Below are 15,167 nucleotides of genomic sequence, written 5' to 3' on the forward strand. Positions count from 1 at the left end.
AATAGTGCTATTAGCGCTAATATCAATTAATAGCACGTCATATGCAATTGTGCTAAATCTAACAGAATTCTAAGTCTAGGGAAAGCGTGCTATTAGCGCTAATAGCGCTATTAGCGCTAATAGCAATTAATAGCACGTCATATGCAATTGTGCTCAATCTAAAAGGATTCTAAGTCTAAAAAAGCGCGCTATTAGCGCTAATATCAAATAATAGCACGTCATATGCAATTGTGCTAAATCTAAAAAGATTCTAAGTCTAGGGAAAGCGCGCTATTAGCGCTAATAGCGATATTAGAGCTAATAACAAATAATAGCACGTCATATGCAATTGTGATCAATCTAAAAATATTCTAAGTCTAGGGAAAGCGTGCTATTAGCGCTAATAGCGCTATTAACGCTAATAACAAATAATAGCACGTCATATGCAATTGTGCTAAATCTAAAAAGATTCTGAGTCTAAGGAAAGCGCGCTATTAGCGCTAATAGCGATATTAGAGCTAATAACAAATAATAGCACGTCATATGCAATTGTGATCAATCTAAAAATATTCTAAGTCTAGGGAAAGCGTGCTATTAGCGCTAATAGCAATTAATAGCACGTCATATGCAATTGTGCTAAACCTAAAAAGATTATAAGTCTAGGGAAAGCGTGCTATTAGCGCTAATAGCGATTAATAGCATAACATATGCAATTGTGCTAGATATAAAAAAGATCTAGGGAAAGCGTGCTATTAGCGCTAATAGTGCTATTAGCGCTAATAGTGCTATTAGCGCTAATAGCAATTAATAGCACGTCATATGCAATTGTGCAAAATCTAACAGAATTCTAAGTCTAGGGAAGCGTGCTATTAGCGCTATTAGCGCTAATAGCAATTAATAGCACGTCATATGCAATTGTGCTAAATCTAAAAGATTCTAAGTTCTAAAGAAAGCGCGCTATTAGCGCTTATAGCGCTATTAGCGCTAATATCAAATAATAGCACGTCATATGCAATTGTGCTCAATCTAAAAAGATTCTAAGTCTAGGGAAAGCGTACTATTAGCGCTAATAGCGCTATTAGCGCTAATAGCAAATAATAGCACGTCATATGTAATTGTGCTAAATCTAAAAGGATTCTAAGTCTAGGGAAAGCGTGCTATTAGCGCTAATAGCGCTATTAGCGCTAATAGCAATTAATAGCACGTCATATGCAATTGTGCTAAATCTAAAAGATTCTTAGTCTAAGGAAAGCGCGCTATTAGCACCAATAGCGCTATTAGCGCTAATAGCAAATAATAGCACGTCATATGCAATTGTGCTCAATCTAAAACGATTCTAAGTCTAGGGAAAGCGTACTATTAGCGCTAATAGCGCTATTAGCGCTAATAGCAAATAATAGCACGTCATATGTAATTGTGCTAAATCTAAAAGGATTCTAAGTCTAGGGAAAGCGTGCTATTAGCGCTAATAGCGATATTAGAGCTAATAGCAAATAATAGCACGTCATATGCAATTGTGATAAATCTAAAAATATTCTAAGTCTAGGGACAGCCTGCTATTAGCGCTAATAGCAATTAATAGCACGTCATATGCAATTGTGCTAAACCTAAAAAGATTATAAGTCTAGGGAAAGCGTGCTATTAGCGCTAATAGCGATTAATAGCACGTCATACGCAATCGTGCTAGATATAAAAAGATCTAGGGAAAGCGTGCTATTAGCGCTAATAGTGCTATTAGCGCTAATAGCAATTAATAGCACGTCATATGCAATTGTGCTAAATCTAACACAATTGCATATGACGTGCTATTAATTGCTATTAGCGCTAATAGCGCTAATAGCAATTAATAGCACGTCATATGCAATTGTGCTAAACCTAAAAAGATTATAAGTCTAGGGAAAGTGTGCTATTAGCGCTAATAGCGATTAATAGCACGTCATATGCAATTGTGCTAGATATAAAAAGATCTAGAGAAAGCGTGCTATTAGCGCTAATAGCGCTATTAGCGCTAATAGCAATTAATAGCACGTCATATGCAATTGTGCTAAATCTAACAGAATTCTAAGTCTAGGGAAAGCGTGCTATTAGCGCTATTAGCGCTAATAGCAATTAATAGCACGTCATATGCAATTGTGCTAAATCTAAAAAGATTCTAAGTCTAAAGAAAGCGCGCTATTAGCGCTTATAGCGCTATTAGCGCTAATATCAAATAATAGCACGTCATATGCAATTGTGCTCAATCTAAAAAGATTCTAAGTCTAGGGAAAGCGTACTATTAGCGCTAATAGCGCTATTAGCGCTAATAGCAATTAATAGCACGTCATATGTAATTGTGCTAAATCTAAAAGGATTCTAAGTCTAGGGAAAGCGTGCTATTAGCGCTAATAGCGCTATTAGCGCTAATAGCAATTAATAGCACGTCATATGCAATTGTGCTAAATCTAAAAGATTCTTAGTCTCAAGGAAAGCGCGCTATTAGCACCAATAGCGCTATTAGCGCTAATAGCAAATAATAGCACGTCATATGCAATTGTGCTCAATCTAAAAAGATTCTAAGTCTAGGGAAAGCGTGCTATTAGCGCTAATAGCGATTAATAGCACGTCATATGCAATTGTGCTAGATATAAAAAGATCTAGGGAAAACGTGCTATTAGAGCTAATAGCAATTAATAGCACGTCATATGCAATTGTGCTAAATCTAACAGAATTCTAACTCTAAAGAAAGCGTGCTATTAACGCTAATAGCGCTATTATCGCTAATAGCAATTAATAGCACGTCATATGCAATTGTGCTAAATCTAAAAAGATTCTAAGTCTAAAGAAAGCGCGCTATTAGCGCTTATAGCGCTATTAGCGCTAATATCAAATAATAGCACGTCATATGCAATTGTGCTCAATCTAAAAAGATTCTAAGTCTAGGGAAAGCGTACTATTAGCGCTAATAGCGCTATTAGCGCTAATAGCAAATAATAGCACGTCATATGTAATTGTGCTAAATCTAAAAGGATTCTAAGTCTAGGGGAAAGCGTGCTATTAGCGCTAATAGCGCTATTAGCGCTAATAGCAATTAATAGCACGTCATATGCAATTGTGCTAAATCTAAAAAGATTCTTAGTCTCAAGGAAAGCGCGCTATTAGCACCAATAGCGCTATTAGCGCTAATAGCAAATAATAGCACGTCATATGCAATTGTGCTCAATCTAAAAGATTCTAAGTCTAGGGAAAGCGTGCTATTAGCGCTAATAGCGATTAATAGCACGTCATATGCAATTGTGCTAGATATAAAAAGATCTAGGGAAAACGTGCTATTAGAGCTAATAGCAATTAATAGCACGTCATATGCAATTGTGCTAAATCTAACAGAATTCTAAGTCTAGAGAAAGCGTGCTATTAGCGCTAATAGCGCTATTATCGCTAATAGCAATTAATAGCACGGCATATACAAATGTGCTAAATCTAAAAGGTTCTAAGTCTAGGGAAAGCGTGCTATTAGCGCTAATAGCGCTATTAGCGCTAATAGCAATTAATAACACGTCATATGCAATTGTGCTAAATCTAAAAAGATTCTAAGTCTAGGGAAAGCGTGCTATTAGCGCTAATAGCACTAATAGCGATTAATAGCACGTCATATGCAATTGTGCTAAATCTAACAGTTTAGGGAAAGCCTGCTATTCGCGCTAATAGCGCTATCAATTAATAGCACGTTATAGGCAATTGTGCTAAATCTAACAGAATTCTAAGTCTAGGGAAAGCGTAATAGCAATTAATAGCACGTCATATGCAATTTAGCTAAATCTAAAAGGATTCTATGTCTAAGGAAAGCGCGCTATTAGCAATTAATAGCACGTCATATGCAATTGTGCTAAATATAAAAATATTCTAAGTCTAAGGAAAGCGTGCTATTAGCGCTAATAGCAATTAATAGCATGTCATATATGCAATTTTGCTAAATATAACAGAATTCTAAGTCTAGAGAAAGCGTGCTATTAGCGATAATAACGCTATTAGCGCTAATAGCAATTAATAGCACGTCATATCCAATTGTGCTAAATCTAAAAAGATATTAAGTCTAGGGAAGCGTGCTATTAGCGTATTAGCTATTAGTGCCTGTCGGAACTGGGCCTTGATGTTTTTTGTTAATGGTGGGGACAGCGGTCACACAAGCTTTCTTGCCCTGCGGGCCCTTTTATAATAGAACTCACTTGGAGTGTATAGTTGTCGTATGGAGTCACCGGCCTCAGGCCTGCCGGCCCTGCGGCCTTGATGTTTTTGTTGATGGTGGGGACAGCGGTCACACTAAGTTTCTTGCCTTGCGGGGCCCTTTTATATTGGAACTCCATTACGTTTGGATTTTGGAAAGAACCTTCTGTTAAATCATGCATGACTCAATTACAAATCTCTACATCCCTTTCTTCTTGTCTATTGATATTTTGAATAGTGTTTATCTTTCCCTAATAGATAGCGCCCTGATCGATTCTTCCTGCATATCAATATGCTTCATTTACCGTACTAATCCCTACTATAACAAATCATGTAAACAATGATCGCCTATATTACAGGTGATATAACATGTCTATATTACAGGATTAGATTAGTAAACTATGATCTTTTTGCAAGTATTATATTGATTGAGCAGGAAAGATGTGATACTATTTTTTGGTAAAGTAGTCTAGTTGCCGGCGTCAGGTATACATAGAATTTTTTTTTTTTATGATGATGACATGTATGATGCAAACTCATAGGTATTGTGCGTTTGACAATTTGGGAGGGTGGGGGTTCAAAATGACCCCATAGGATTATAAAATCAAAATTTCAATTGCTCAAATACCTCTTTCAAATATATTAAATTATTTACATAAATAAATAAATAAATAAATAAATAAATAAATAAATAAATAAATAAATAAATAAATAAATAAATAAATAAATAAATAAATAAATAAATAAATAAATAAATAAATAAATAAATAGTAAGAAATTATAGTGAAACCATCACTAGATACAGTGCTCAACTATAAAATATAGGAGCGAAATATATTATTATTAGTGAAATTACCACATCGCAATACAAATTTGTTTCGTATGGATGGTTAGACTGGCCCCCAGTCTCGGTTCGGTTCCATCTCTGGATAATGTAACAATAAATGATTACGTATAATGCCCTATGAAAAAAAAAAAAGCCAACTCCCCCCTTATTTTCTTCAATGCCAAAAACCCATTCCTCTTCATCCACAAATCGACGCCACTAATTACACCCACCACAGTCAACCATGCAGCAATATAGAAATATACTCGTATTATAAGTGAACGCGAAAGTCCATTGGGTTGATTTTTAATGCTATGTAATCTACATTACCAGTCGTTCTCCACGGACCCGAGGGAGGGTCTAATGGATGGTTTGACCCATCCACACTCGTCAGTTGCAATGTGTAAAATGACAAAGAATATGTCTTGAGTTTTGATGCGCGCGCAAGAGGAATTAACGCAACCGCGTATCTTAAAGTTGCGCAACACAATACGCGTCTTAAGTGCGTATCCATGTCTGGGCCTACTTATTGCTAAACATGCTAAAAGAGTGACTTATTTATAGTTACACAGTAAATGTTTTTTTCTATGTCTGCAGCCACTTGCTAGTTCGTTTCTGCGGTTCAAGGTTGACATGTGTGGTTTAGTTATAATAAAGTATTTCTCAGTAATGCATAGATTGCATTTTTTGCTGCTGGTAGAGTACGATTTACTTCGAGCAATAATTCTCCATTTGATGATACGCCATTTGATGATACGCCATTTGAAGATACGCCACCGCTCTGAGCAACTACATCTGGAACCTTAATGACAAGAAAGTATCATATTCCATCAGTGGTCTTGCACAGTGCTTTTTAACCGGGAGGTACCGAGATCGATTCCCACCGCTGCCTGCAATTTTTTTTAAAGACTGGGAAATAATAACCTGACATTCGCCGCTGACATTTGTACTGCAGAAGCGGAGTTATAACTTGTTAAACTTTGCTCCTTCCGTAAAAGGGTACATTATTTTGGCACTACATTATTTCTTTTTTTCCCACATTGCTGGTATATATTAAATATCAAATGGTCATTATTGGCGGTCACTTCAAATCATCCCCAACTGAACGAGGTTCAGGAATGTCCTCTCATTGTTAATTGTTGGTTAACTCACCACTTGAACAGGATTTAGCCAAAGCAAACAAAAACTTAAGGTTTTTACTAATGCTATAGGCCTACATAAGTATAAGCATATTATCCTCTTCAACAATAGGATTAAAGGAAATGTCCAGGAAGAAATCATTAACGCATATTCTAGTAGAAAATGTAATTTTAAATCATACCTGGACGTTTGAGTCCGATCCGATTGATAATAAAGAAGAAATAACAGATTTTTGCTTGACTGGAATTACGTGCTAGTGTCATTGGTTATTGTTAAAAAGCAATAAGGTGTGTAATTGCAATATCTCCTCTGAATAGGAAAGACTCTCTACATCGAACCATGGATGCTGATGGTTCGCAATACTGTTATTAGCTGTTATTTAGGGGACGGTATCTTCCAACCCCAATTTCAAATGTCACTTGGAGTGTTTAGTTGTCGTATGGGAGTCTCCGGCTTCGGGCCTGAAAGCCCTGCGGCCTTGATGTTTTTGTTGATGATGGAGACAGCGGTCACACTAGCTTTATTGCCCTGCGGTACCCTTATACATTAAAACTCACTTGGCGTGTTTAGTTGTTGTATGGGAGTCTCTGGTCGCAGGCCCTGCGGCCTTGACCTTTATTCTCATGAGTGCTTTTAGCGCTATTAGCGCTAATAGCGGTCACACTAGCTTTCATGCCCTGCGGGGCCCTTTTATATTGGAACTCACTTGGAGTGTTTAGTTGTTGTTCATGGTGGAGACAGCGGTCAGACTATAATTCTCATGAGTGCTATTAGCGCTAATAGCGCATCTCACGCTAATGAGTGCTATTAGCGCTATTAGTGCTAATATCGCTAATAGCACACCTTACGCTATTGAGAGCATTTTTAGAACTTATGCAAGTGATATGCTAATGAGTGCTTATAGCGTTAGTGATGAAAATAGCACAACTCACGCTAATAGCGCGCATTACGGTAATGACCGCTATTAACGATATCAGCGCTAATATCGCTTACCATGCCGAGAACATTTTTAGCAGTTTTGGTAATAGCGCGCAATTGGTTCACCACAAATAGCACGGAATAGCAAAGGTTTGCTATTATCACCCTATCGGCGATATTAGCGCTATTAGTGTGGAAAAACAGAAAATTGCAAATACCGCGCAATTTGCAATTTTGCTAGTGAGCAGCGCTAACGCGCTAAATAACCATCATGCTAACCATCAAAAATTGCAGGTCCCACCGAGATTCAAACTCAGATCGCGAGATTCAGAGTCTCGAGTGCTATCCGTTACACCATGGCACCTCTTGATTTAAACTGAGATCAATTGGGTTGTTATACGTAATTATTTTTCGTAAAATATTTCGAAAAGAAAAATAGTAGGTCCCACCGAGATTCGAACTCGGATCGCGAGATTCAGAGTCTCGAGTGCTACACTGCAAAAAAAGTGTTCAACATTAGAACACCACCTGTGCAAAATTTGACACACTGTATTCAATTTCATAATGCTTGGTGTTCGTAACATAACGTCAGAGGAAACTTTTAAACACATAGTGTTTGAAGTGTTCAGCATTAGAACACCACCTGTTCAAATTTTGACATACTGTATTCAATTTCAGAATGCTTAGTGTTCGTAAAATAATGTCAGAGGAAACTTTTAACACATAGTGTTTGTAGTGTTCAGCATTAGAACACCACCTGTTCAAATTCGACATATAGGCCTATTCGACATACTGCGTTCACTTTTGTAATGCTTAGTGTTCGTAACATAACGTCAGAGGAAACTTTTAAACACATAGTGTTTGATCATTCACTAAATGTTCCTAAAATGAACACTGTGTGTTTAATCTACAATTTTCACAACACTATTATAGGCATATAGGCCTAGCATAAAATGCTCACCTGATTGTAAAACCATTTTTATAATTGGTTACTATTATTTATGGACAGTGGCTCCGGAACCGCCGGGGCCTGGGGGCCGGCCCCCTCAATAATTTTGGTGGGGGGCCCAAGTACCCTAGAGCCCCCCCCCCCCCAATAATCTGAGGTAAAATTCATAATTTTAGGGTAAAATTCATAATTTTAGGGTAAAATTCATAAATTTTCGGGTAAAATTCATAATTTTAGGGTCAAATTCATAAATTTTCAGGTAAAATTCATAATTTTAGGGTCAGATTCATAATTTTAAGGTAAAATTAATTATTTTAGGGTATAATACAAAATGTAAGGTACAATTCATGTAAAAATGTATGCATGTCAAAAGCTCCCGCGCGAACCCCCCTCCCGCACCCCCTTCAGCGTTTCGCGCCTCGGAGAAGGCCACAAATTTTGGGCCCCCCCAATATTCAAAATCTTCCGGAGCCTCTGATGGAGATCATCAGTTGTTCTCATTTTATTTTACACAGGCCTGCAGCTTGCACGGAATGAAAGAACATTAACATATTGAACATTTTGCGGTTTATAGAAAAGTACCTGACAATAGGCCTAGGCCTATTATAGGGGTAGGCTTACGTCGAATATTGGAATTTAGGCCTATACCGTACACTCCAAATAACTCTGGGTGCACGCCCATAAAATTGTGTTGTGGGCCTACAGCTCAGGTGTTCACAACTTTTACACTGAATGAACATGTAATGTGTTCGTTTTATACACTGTATGTATGTAGGCTATATTTACCACGTGCTGGGCATGCGTCGTTGCACCGATAGAACAGACGATGTCATCGGAGTGAGAAACCGTGATTTGAACGGGGATTTGGAGGTGAGATTTTACCCACAAAATACCATTTTATTTAAAAACAAATATATCGAACGTGTTCTCCACATATCATAGAACAATGAGACTAAAAATGTAAATTCATGTATTGCGTGGTTTTAGTGCATTTTAATGAATGCGCAGTAAGCTTATCAATCATGACCATGCAATAGTCACATGGTCAGACAGTGTGCACATCTGCAATTTGATAATGTGAATTATACTGTAGGCCTAAACCTCTGACGAGTGTGTCTTACAACTGGTCAGTATAAGGGTCGATTTCATGCCATGGCATGCCTGATGGAATAATTGGGCTTTTGTCTAACACACGCGTCGCGTCACGTCACGTCACGTCACGTCACGTCACGTCGCGTCGCGTCGCGTCACGTCACGTCACGTTGATATCTTCTTAAAAGTTACAAACAAGTCCTACGGATTCAGTTCACGATTTCGTTTAGTTTTTCCCGGGGTGTTTCCGCATCGAACCCGTCATTATCCCAGGCCCACAGTGAAATGGTTATCGGCGTGGCGATTGCTGACGGCCGCACACCACCAAATAAACCCCATCGAAATGCACGTAAAAGGGCAAACAGATTCGCGATTTTACCTTCCATGAATTTCCAGACACGATCATTTATTTAAAAAATGACTTTTTTCTATGGCAAAATATTTACTTGTATTTGTATGAAAAAATATTCCTTATTAATTTTACTTGGCCTATACAAATGTAGGTCCTACCAGCTTTAAACCACGATGACGATTCGCACCACAATAGCCACGACAAACAAATGTCGTGAAATCACATTTTGGCCATATCAAGTAGGTCAAAGGTCAAATTAGGGTCATGGTCACACAACATTAATGGGGTGGTCAGTGATTATTGTGACCAAGCCTGGTCAAAATCCGATGTAGTATACGGGTGCTAGACTCATTTTGAAATGTTGCCAGAAAGAAGAAAAATGACCTTTGACCCCTTATTTGTGTACATCCTATATGAAGCATGGGTAGGGGATTCTTCTAAAATATTTTGGTGGAAATCGGCTTAATCGTCTAGAAGCCTTAGTATTTTTGTGTGAAAAAAATCACATTTTCAACTATATAATCAAGGTCAAAGGTCAAATTGGGGTACAAACCATAAATGGGAGTGGTCAGTGGTCATTCTGACCAAGTTTGGTTAAAATCCAACTTAGTATGTGGATGTTATAGCGATTTGAAATGTTGCCAGAAGAAAGAAATGCGGGTGAAAGAAAGCATTTGGCAACATTTGTTGCTACACTAAACTAGGATACGGGCTGTGGTTTAAAAGTAGTTCCAGCAATCCCGATTATTTTATTCATTGAAGCTTTGCTGTGCTTTGCGGCATTGATGAAAAGCTGGAATTCCATGGACTATTTCACGGACTATTTATCACGTAGGGAGATAAGGGTAATTGTGGAGTTAATAATTTATTATGAACTTTTGATAACATTTCAACGTGACGCGACGTGACGTGACGCGACGTGACGTGACGTGACGTGACGCGACGCGTGTGTTAGACAAAAGCCAATAATTGCGATGTTGCACTCGTCAAACATGCATAGGCCTAGGTTTGCTGTAATTTACTACTGAGTCTGTTGTTACAATTAAATTTCGGACAAAGGTGTACATTTATACATTAACCCATATTTGTACCTAAATGTGTTTCTTAATCAACAATGCGGACTCATTGCACCCGTGAGGAACAACTGGTATCACAAGATGAGCTGTGACAATCTGCATAATGTCCAATAGCCGTGAGAACTTCATTTCGTTTCGTTTCGTTTCGTTTCGTTTCGTTTCGTTTCGTTTCGTTTCGTTTCGTTTCGTTTCGTTTCGCTGAATATAATAAGCCCTTGCTTTGCGTAGCCGTATTGCATCCCTTTTTGTAACACTTATTGAACATAATGTAGGCCTAAGTGTCATATGTTCCAGACTAGAACACTAAGTGTATGACATTTTGTGAACACATCTCGGTGTTCAAAGATTAGAACACTTGTACATTTTAAGTATGCATATCAAGTGTTCTAAACATGAACACATTTGATTTTGAACATGTCCATGTGTTCTTAAAGTGTTACATGGCATTGAACATGTTCATGTGTTAGGATTTTGAACACTTTGTGTTCAAAGTTTTAACATTAGGTGTTCTAAAGATGAACACACCATGTTCACAAAAAGAACAATAATATCAAACATCAAGTGTTCAAAAGGTGAACGCATAATGTTCACAAATTATACTGTTGTGTTAAAGTCTGGAACACTTGTGTTCGCAATCAGTACACTTACATATGTTCAATAAGTGTTTCAATTTTTAGTGTTCTAATTCAGAACTTTTTTTGCAGTGTAACCATTGCACCATGCCACCTCTTGATTTCAACTGAGATCAATTGGGTTTTTATACATAATTATTTTAAGTAAAATATTTAGAAAAGAAAAATGAAAAAGAAAAATAGCCTCATCCCACCGAGATTCGAACTCGGATCGCGAGATTCAGAGTCTCGAGTGCTAACCATTGCACATACTGATTTAAAATTAGATCAATTGTGACACGATCTGGTCCATGTGGGCCAAAGGCGGCAAATTTGAAACTGAGATAAAGGTAAAAATATGGAGTAAAAAAACAATAAAATGCATAAGAAAATAGACATAAAAAACTTCATAATTTTTGAACCAAGTATGCTAGACCTTTGGTGTTTTCAGTAAATAATAGCCTATTATCCTATTATATGTAGGCCCCCTATATATAATGTAATAATTACAGTAACTCAATTGTCAAAAAAGCCTCCTTTGGTCCCCATGGACCAGATTGTGTCACAATTTAGGTTATTATACATAATTATTTTGAGTATATTATTTAGAAAAGAAAAAATCAAAGCGAAAAACGAAAAACGAAAAACAGCATTACACTGAAAACATAATGTCGTAAGTTCTACTAAGTAAAAGTTAGTAAAAACGATGTCTCGTTCTACTAATCAATGATTTGTACGGCATGACAAGCGATGCTATATATTGGTTAGGCATGCTTAACTAACGTGCCTTACCAACGAAATGATTAGTACGGCATGGGTTTTACGAATTTCAAACCTGCCGTACTAACCTATAGGATCGTAAAAACGATGTCTCATCCTACTAATATTGGTTAGTTGGACAGGCTCAACTAACTAATATTGGTTAGTTGGACAGGCTCAACAAAGATTAGAACTCGTTTGACTGGCGGAACGAATCAGTTGTACAAATGTGATGTACGATGGTTGTGAAGGTGGAAAAGTATGCATACAGGTAATATTTCAAGTTATTTCTCTCAAAATGAGCACTAGATATTGTATTGATGGTGTAAGCTTCTTTTCTGTATGATCAGAAATGCTGTGCACATGTATATTGTGGTCGTAGAGACTAAAAGTCATAACTGCGTCACATCGCATGTAAGCTTATACATGTAGCTTTAAGCTTACATGCGATGTGACACAGCATCGTGACTTTTAGTCTTTACGACCACAATGTACATGTGGCACAGCATTTCTGATCATACAGAAAAGAAGCTTACACCATCAATACAATATCTAGTGCTCATTTTGAAAGAAATACCTTGAAATATTACCTGTTAGCATAGTTTTCACCTTCAAGTTTGTCGCTGCACAACCGCTACTCGGTCAGTCGTCTGCAAGCGTGGTCGAGTGCAGAACACATGATCGAAACAGCGGGAATGTTTAAAACATCGTAAAACCACCAGAGCTTTGTAAAACCAAATGGTACAACGAGTTCGTAAATGCTGCGATGACAGGGTTTACGAATTATCGATGCTGTACTAAATGTTGCATTGTCGTAGAACTTCCAAATCCAATTGGTAGGACCCACTCAACAACTATTATTCCTTCATTTACGAGTCTTGCATACGTCCGCTTAGTTACATATATCGTAAGACATCGTAAAAATTGGTAGAATGCGCTCAAGCAGTTTATTTTACTAATTTAAATTAGTAGAACACAACGAAAAACAAGCTTTTGTTTTTAGTGTACACCATGGGACCGTCTGATTGAAAATGAGATCAATTAGGTTATTATACTTATAGGCTACCGGTATCATATTTACGCAGTTCGCGGTGTTGGGGTGCGTTTGTAAATGCCGTCTAACCATACTGCAGTTACTGTCCGTTTTCCTATACACAATACACAGTGCTCTTTCCCATTGACGCGTGACCTCTACAAATAGCCCTACGTTAAAAGTATGGGGATATGACTAGTTAACGTCATATGTTAACGTTAACTGTGTGAAAAATAACCGGCCAATATTAAAAGTACTCTTCTAAAGTTCTAGAAAATATAGTTTTTAACATGTCCTAAATTTTTAGCTAATTTAGATGTTTGGAAATATTCGTACTTTGGTGTTTTAGTTAATGTTATAGGTAATAGTACATTGCCTAGTTAACGTCGCTGTGTGAAAAATAACCGGCCAATATTAAAAGTACTCTTCTAAAATTCTAGACAATATAGTTTTGTAACATGTCTATACATTTTTAGCTAATTTAGGTGTTTGGAGAGGGTCGTACTTTTGTGTTTTAGGAAGGATATGTAAACGACAGATAACACCAAAAATATGAAGAAATTATTTCCAAACCGTGTTAAGTCAACAATCATTATGTTGCTCATTTTCAAGAATGCTGGTTTACAAAAAAGCACGCCATTGTCTCATTTCGTGAACAAAAGTAGGCTACACATACCATTGTTTCCTTTCGTTTCCTTTATAATCGGTTACCCAACTGAAGCTATAATACAAACTTTATTGCGATATCGCACATGAAAACAGTCACATGTGCACAGCCAGAGAAGATCCGATTTAATCAGTTGAGCTGTTTCAATGATAACACTGTCTTGGTTTAATAGCTTTTAATGGGGTTAAGTCCTGCAAAGGTCGAGATGAATTCTACTGTAGACATGACTGCATCATGCGAGGACCTACATATGGATACACACCGTAAAACGAGGACAGACCTCTAAACGAGGACGTCCTCGTTTTGAAACTATGCCCAGGATGACGTAAATGATGCAAATATGCATATAAGATAGGTCCCCCATAGCGGGTATAGGACGGGTCTCAGTTGGATAGTAAGTTGCCTGGTGTGTTTGCGTGAGGTCCACGGTGTGTCGATTAAAAACGGGTGTGTAAGTCCTCGGTTAGATCCTTCTAAAGTCGAGGTCCTCGTTTGAACGTATTTACAAACAGGGGTGTGTGGGTGTGGGGTGTGTATGTGGGTTGTGTGAACTAGAAGATCTGGGGGTGGAGAAAGAGCGGGCCTTCATTACTAACTACTGCCAAGACTTGGTTAAATCCAATATTGTTTTTGATATTACGGGGATCATTTGTTTTTATTACAGAAAATGATAAATGTTAATTACATATACTCTGATTCTTGTATGTACGATAATTGTACAGAGTTATTGCAAAAAGTGGTAGTTGTACATTATTTAAGATCCATAGGTGAAATGTATTTATGGCATTCCTGAAAATGCTAAAACTTCAGTGTTCATGACCCATAGTTTCATAATCTTGCTTCCTGTAAGCCGATAGAATGTTTGATGCAACATGTCTTTGTTATTTAATCCATTCCTATTCTATTTCCAGTCATGTTTAATTAACTTCTAACGAATGTTTGATGACGTAAAATTGATAATTTATTTCCACTAGACATTTGACATCAAGTATAATTGACTTCCTGTCAACAAACATTCGTTAGATAGTGACTTTTTCTGAACAAGTTCAGACGAGACAAAAATGGATGTTCATTATTTATAATGTACAATTACACTTTCTGCAATAGGGGAGAGTGGGGTAAGTTGAGCCAGGGGTAAGTTGAGCCACCCCTCTAGAAAGAAAATTAAAACTTATCTTACTTTGCAGTTCCACTTATTTGTATATGACATAACAGAGGCTTATCAAGTGTAATATGGAGTCACTTGCTCATAGGGTAAGAAAGCTGCATTAGAAAGTTAATTTTTCGCACTTTTGTTGAACTTTTGGCAAAAACCAATTTTTTTCATGTTTCACCCAGAAAGAAAAAGGCTAAAATGATAGCATTCTGGGTATTGAGGATGTGATATATGAACACTATTTTAGAAAACTATTTACAACTGTAACAAGTTTTAGTCAGGTGGGAGGCTTGGTTGTTGACAAAAAGGGTCACATGGGGTAAGTTGAGCCACAGGCCATGGGGCAAGTTGAGCATAGGAAAAACCTGCAGAAATTTCCCCGATTTTTTTATTCAAAGTAAAATTTTGT

Source organism: Amphiura filiformis, chromosome 5, assembly GCF_039555335.1.
Source record: "Amphiura filiformis chromosome 5, Afil_fr2py, whole genome shotgun sequence".
Taxonomy (NCBI): Eukaryota; Metazoa; Echinodermata; class Ophiuroidea; order Amphilepidida; family Amphiuridae; genus Amphiura; species Amphiura filiformis.